The sequence below is a fragment of the Vicugna pacos genome, chromosome 9, assembly GCF_048564905.1.
Source record: "Vicugna pacos chromosome 9, VicPac4, whole genome shotgun sequence".
In the NCBI taxonomy this organism is placed as follows: Eukaryota; Metazoa; Chordata; class Mammalia; order Artiodactyla; family Camelidae; genus Vicugna; species Vicugna pacos.
The window spans coordinates 34,119,108-34,125,077 of record NC_132995.1 but is presented as its reverse complement, the minus strand read 5'-3'; the positions used below and the strand labels follow the sequence as shown (position 1 = coordinate 34,125,077).

The 5,970-nt window shown below is 42.3% G+C and overlaps 1 pseudogene; it reads left to right on the top strand.

Annotated features, from left to right (window-relative positions):
- The first annotated feature begins 369 nt into the window (after positions 1-369).
- On the top strand, positions 370-1,901 carry LOC102533703 (Y-box-binding protein 1-like; annotated as a pseudogene).
- The last annotated feature ends 4,069 nt before the right edge of the window (positions 1,902-5,970 follow it).

Here is a 5,970-nt window from a genome sequence, read left to right as displayed (position 1 = left end):
GTACAAATAAAACCGGGGAGATTGCAATAAAATCAGTGGATTATATCAATGTCAATAGGCTGGTTGTGATATTGCACTACAATGCTGCAAGATACTAACATTCAGAAAAACTGAGTAGAGTATATTCAGGGTCTCTAGGTACTATTTCTTACCACTATATGTGATTTTACAATTATCTCGTAGGAAAAGACTTGATTTTTTAAAAATTACTCAGTATTTTCCCATCACAGTAAGAATAACATTGCAGATCAGTAGGAGCAGAGAGCTGATCCCAGAGAGCCCTGAGCAGCCCCAGCACCACCACCACCATGCCTGGTTACCATGACACCTTGGGAGGAGCCGCAGCTGCAGCTATAGGTCCCAGTCACCATGCCCGCAACCACCGCTAGCATCATGGCTGAGATCCAGCAGCTGGGCCCTCAGCACAGGGAGCAGCGGCCCCTGCCTGCAGGGACAAGAAGGTCATTACACCAAAGTGTTTGGGAATAGCCAGATGGTTCAGTGTAAGAAACAGATGTGATAACAAAAATGTTGGAGGGAGTGTGGAGAAAAGGGAACCCTCCTACACTGCTGGTGGGAATGTAATTTCATACAGCCATTATAGAAAACAGTACGGAAATTCCTTAAAAAAACTAAAAATAGACTTACCCTATGATCCAGCAATCCCACTCCTGGGTATATATCTGGAGGGAATTCTAATTCCAAAAGGTATATCACTCCAATGTTCACAGGAGCACTATTTACACTAGCCAAAACATGGAAACAGCCCAAATGTTCATCAACAAATGAATGGATAAAGAAGTTGTGGTAACTATATACAATGGAATACTACTCAGCCATAAAAAGGAATGAAATAATGCCATTTGCAGCAACATGGATGGACCTGAAAATCATCATACTAAGTGAAGTAAGCCAGAAAGAGAAAGAAAAATACCATATGATATCACTTATATGTGGAATCTAAAAAAGAATACAAATGAACTTACTTACAAAACAAAGACAGACTCACTGACATAGAAAACAAACTTATGGCTACCAGCAAGGACACAGAGGGTGGAGGGATAAATTGGGAGTTCGAGATTTGCAGATACTAACTACTATATATAAAACAGATCAAACAACAAAGTCCTACTGTATAGCACAGGGAACTATATTCAATACTTTGTAATAGCCTATACTGAAAAAGAATATGAAAAGGAAGATATATATATATATCCATATATATATATGGATAACTGAATCACCAGAAATTAACACAACATTGTAAACTGACTATATTTCAACTTTAAAAAAGAAAGAAAAGAGAAAAACAGTTGTGGTTTCATCAACAGAAATGACACCAAGGAAGATGCATTTGTACACCAGACTGCCATAAAGAAGAATAACCGCAGAAAGTACCTTCGCAGTGTAGGAGATGGAGAAATGGTGGAGTCTGACGTTGTTGGAAGAAGAAAAGAAGGCGGAGGCAGCAAATGTCGCAGGCCCTGTTGGAGTTCCAAGGCAGGGCAGTCAATATGCTGCAGACCGTACGCATGATAGACACACTCCACATCGCGGGGTCCTCCAAGCAATTACCAGCAGAATTACCAGACTAGTGAGAATGGGAGAAGAATGTGGGATGGGAGAGCACTTGCAAAGACCCTGCTGCAGGTGGTGGGCCCACATTACTCCTTGTGTAGGGGCATGGGCCACAGTATTTCAACCCTCCCATGCACGGAGCAGGGACGGAGGGTGCAGACAACCAAGGTGCAGAACGAGGTAGACCCATGAGACAGAGTATGTACCAGGTTAGAGACCACGATTCCACAGGGGCCCTCCTAGCCAGACAGCCTAGAGGAGGCAATGAGGAAGACTGTCACTCAGTTCCCAGCCTGTTACCTTCTCAGGGACGTTTTTCCTGACTACACATTCAGAGGTACCCAGCCACCCTGTTACATCACCCTATATTAATTACATCATGGTATCTACAATTTTTTTGTTTATTTTTTCATGTTGTTTATATTTGTTTCTCTCCACCAGGAAGTAGGCTCAGTGTACACACTGGCCTCCCTGGGTGTCAGGTTCTAGGCGATACTCTGTAGAGATAATAGATGAAAGAGCCTAGTCTGAAACATCCATGTGGTCCCTAATGACTCTACTTAAAAGGCCCAGTACAAAGGGGCATCATCTGAGCGACCTGAGAGACGGGCTGGACAACCTGAGCAGAGTGGCCAGAGCTCAGAGAATTCCATCTTAGAGAGGACAACCACTGGGCAAATAATGTAATCAGGGATCAACCCTGAATCTGAAACAGGTCCATTTTTATCTCTATCATTTATTAGGCTTCTCTGATCAACCCATGATCCCATAGTCAAAAAGCATTTGAAGCTACTGTGTGTAAGGCAGACCCAGATCTTGGGTAACTTAACAGCAAAAGATCTTGAAAACATTTCATCATTTCAAGACAATATTGGCTTTAAACCTTTCCCACTTCTGTCTTTAAGAAACAGATAAATAGAAGCAACGCACTGACATTCTCATTTTCAAGTCCCCAGTGGGTTTCATTGTCACAGTCACCTGGGGTTATCAAGTTGCTTCCTTAACAATTGCTGGCCAGGCTAGGCCCGGAACAGGCTATCGCATGCTTCGCACATCCCACTCCAGTTGGAACAGAGCTGTCTCATTCTTCAGAACAGAACAAAAGCTGGTATGGATTTCTCCATGAGCAACAGTATTTAACTCTTGTGCTTTCAGTCTAAGGGGGCCTAGAAGCTTCAGGTGTTTTTCTTGGAAGAGAGTGGGTATCCCTCATTGCCTTGGATTGGGGATGTTTGTTCCCATCGTTTCTTAGAACTGTAACGTGAAGCACCAATCATGAGCTAAAAGGCCATACTCTAAAAAAGCAGTATGCTAGGTATTTACCAAGTTTTCATTTTCACTCTCACCTCCCATCATGCCTTAATCTTTACCAGGATTGGCCATTCTGATTCACTAATTGACCAGGTAAAACTCAGATATGTATAGGGTTCCAAAGTTAACGTAGGACATTCTAGTCTATTCTCTGATATGGTCCTCCCAGCAGTCCTGTGATAGAGAGATGGCAGTGATTTTCATACCCATTTTACAGACGAGAAAATTGATACAATTTCCTTGTTTGTGGGGCTCCAGCCAGTCTATTGTGCTTCTCATAAAAACCATATGGCTTTTCTTCTCCTGACATGAAGAGTTATTTGAGCCAAAATGATCAGAATGATTGTTTCCCTTAATCAGAGCCAACTTTAACCCATATTTAGTCAAATTTAGGTGGAGAAAGGCCCTGATCTTGGCATAAATCGCTATTGGCCTCAACAGTTTGTTCCTCCATCCCAACGATTTTATCAGTATTGGGAAACATCTGTCAGCTTCCCCTGATACAGAAGTTATACAGTTTGCTCATGAATAATACCATATGGCAAAAAGAATAATAATGATAAATCATTTATTTAAGGTCTCTTACCCTATATTTCCACACACCTCATGTTATTTAACCTTTACAACAGAGTGAAGTAAATATTGGTAGCTTATTTTACAGAAGAATCGAAGAAATTGAAGAACACATAGTTAGTTAAATCATGTAAGATGGCACACCGAATAAAGGACAGATCTGAATGCAAGCAGTTTTACTGGCCTCTAAAATCTGGTCTCTTATCACCATCATATAATGCTTCTCAGGCAGAGAGGTTGAGAAGGAAGTACCTGTGTGTCCAGAAAGGAGAGTGTCCAATTCTCCCCTCTTTCCAAAAATACATATTGAGCATCTGTTATATGCCAGAGAGTAGTCTGCACACTGGGGCCAGAGCAGTGAAAAAACAAAGGCCCCATCTTCCTGAAGGTGATCCTCTAAATGCAAACATCCATGGCTTATAAATGATTGTAAAATGATTATTATTCCTTACCATCTACTCTCCCCACAAAAAGAAAATACGATCTCCTTACACACATAGCACAAAATGAGAAATTTTACCTCTAGTCATAGTTAAACGTGAAGGAAGTGGTTCTTGATCTTTTTATTTCAAGGTGCTAGTTAAACATCTGGGTCATCACTCTATTCATGACTGTGACACAGACAAAGCGGGCTGCGCTTTCTGCACAATTCCCAGCATGTTAGCTGTATCTTAGTTGCTTTTTCTCTTTCCCAAGGAAGCACAGCAGAATGCAAGAAAGTATTCTGTTACTATAGGATAACTATGATTTGATAGGTAATTATTTGCAAACGTTAGTACTCTAACTATGAATGGTAACAAATTACTCGTGACCCACCTTACAAGTGAGGTAAATACTGAGCTATTGTATTCTGGGCCAAGTTTTTAATCACCAGGATTCCTGTCTTTGGGAAAGCAATGACTTACAAAATCATCATAAACCATACATATTTTACCATGGATCTACATGTTGGCTATCCTATGTGTTGGCTGCTGGGCTGAAAATGTATATAGCTTTCAGGATAATTTTTTTTTTAATTCCTCAGCCTAGCACACAGTAGCAATCAATGTGAGAGGTCAGAAATGGCCTTCCAAATAGGGAAGGAGAAGAGAGAATCAGGAAGCATGGAAAACCCTCCTCCAACCTTACAAATACGCCTTCAACCAGCCTCATATATGGTTCATACCAGAAAGGCACATGATAGTCGTTACTGAGATTCACCTAGGCTCCATCTTTATTGTCTCCAGGATGTGGGAATGAAACATCTTAGATGAGGCAAGAAGAGTGGTGGTTTTATTAGACTTACTGCTCAGCTGCACAGCCTGAGGACCCACCTAAATGAGTAGAGATCCCTGTAGGAAACAAAATTCTTGCCAGATCATTCAGATGCAGATATTTTAATTTAAAGACTGCTTAGAGGAGTATAGGCATAGCTTAGGGAACAAACCAAAGATAATGGAGCAATACAAAATAATAATATGAAGACATTAATATCCCTAAAGCCAAAGCCAGGATGCTCCAAGAACCCAATGAGAGCTGAAACCACAGAGGAAAGGTCTCCAGAGGAGCTGTAGGGATGTTAACTCTTTGCTTAAGACAGGGAACCAAGCCAGGAAGGGAGTTGGAAGAGATATACCTCGACCCATCTCCCCCTCCACATTTCCATATACTGCCGTTGCATCTCACTAGTCAAATCCAACAAAGGAGCCAGCCAGTAAGGGAGTCTGGGTGATGCATCTGCAAGGGTCGACTTTGTAGAGTACAGAACAGGGTAGAAAAGGGAAAAGAACAGAACTGGGGGTACAAAAGAATAAAAACGGGTAAAGTTTACCCATCCTTCTAGCCCCATCTCAAGCCAATCTCTCCCTTCTCTGTGTCCCTCTGCTGAACTATTGGCCTCTCTCTCTCTCCTCTCTCCCCCTCACCTACTGGCCTTGTCGGCAGCTGCTCTTTTCTCCTCAGAGCTTTTGCACTTGCTGCTCCTTCTTTCTCAGGCTCCTTCTCCCAGGCCCTCTTCCTGTGCATAGCTTTTCCTCCTTCTTGGAGGCCCCTTAAACACCATTTCTCAGGGAGACATCGGGAGACCCAATATTTCAGAGTCCTAATCTATGAAGGGTACTGAAATATCATTTGCAATGAAATGAGCTGAAGACAAATTCAAACTACCAGAGTTCTCTCTGGTGTGTAATATGCAACTGCTGGTGAGAGTGAAATTCAGGGGCTGATCAGCGAAAACCAGGCAGTAGCCTCTTCCTTGTAAGAAAGTGGACTTGGTGAACAGCAGGACTTCTATTACGCTGAATTTAGGGTCAGTGCTGAATCACTCAGGACAGGACAGGACAGTCTCAGCACTGCCACCACTGCTCCTCTACTCAGCCTCTCCTGCAAGTTCCTGGTGAACAAATGCTCTCACAATTATCTACTGGGGGTACGGGGGGCTCTACATTAAAAGGCTATTCAAACTTCTAAACCTAGCTGGCTCTTAGGGACACTTGTTATGTGCTACTTTAATGTCCCTCACTTCTCCAC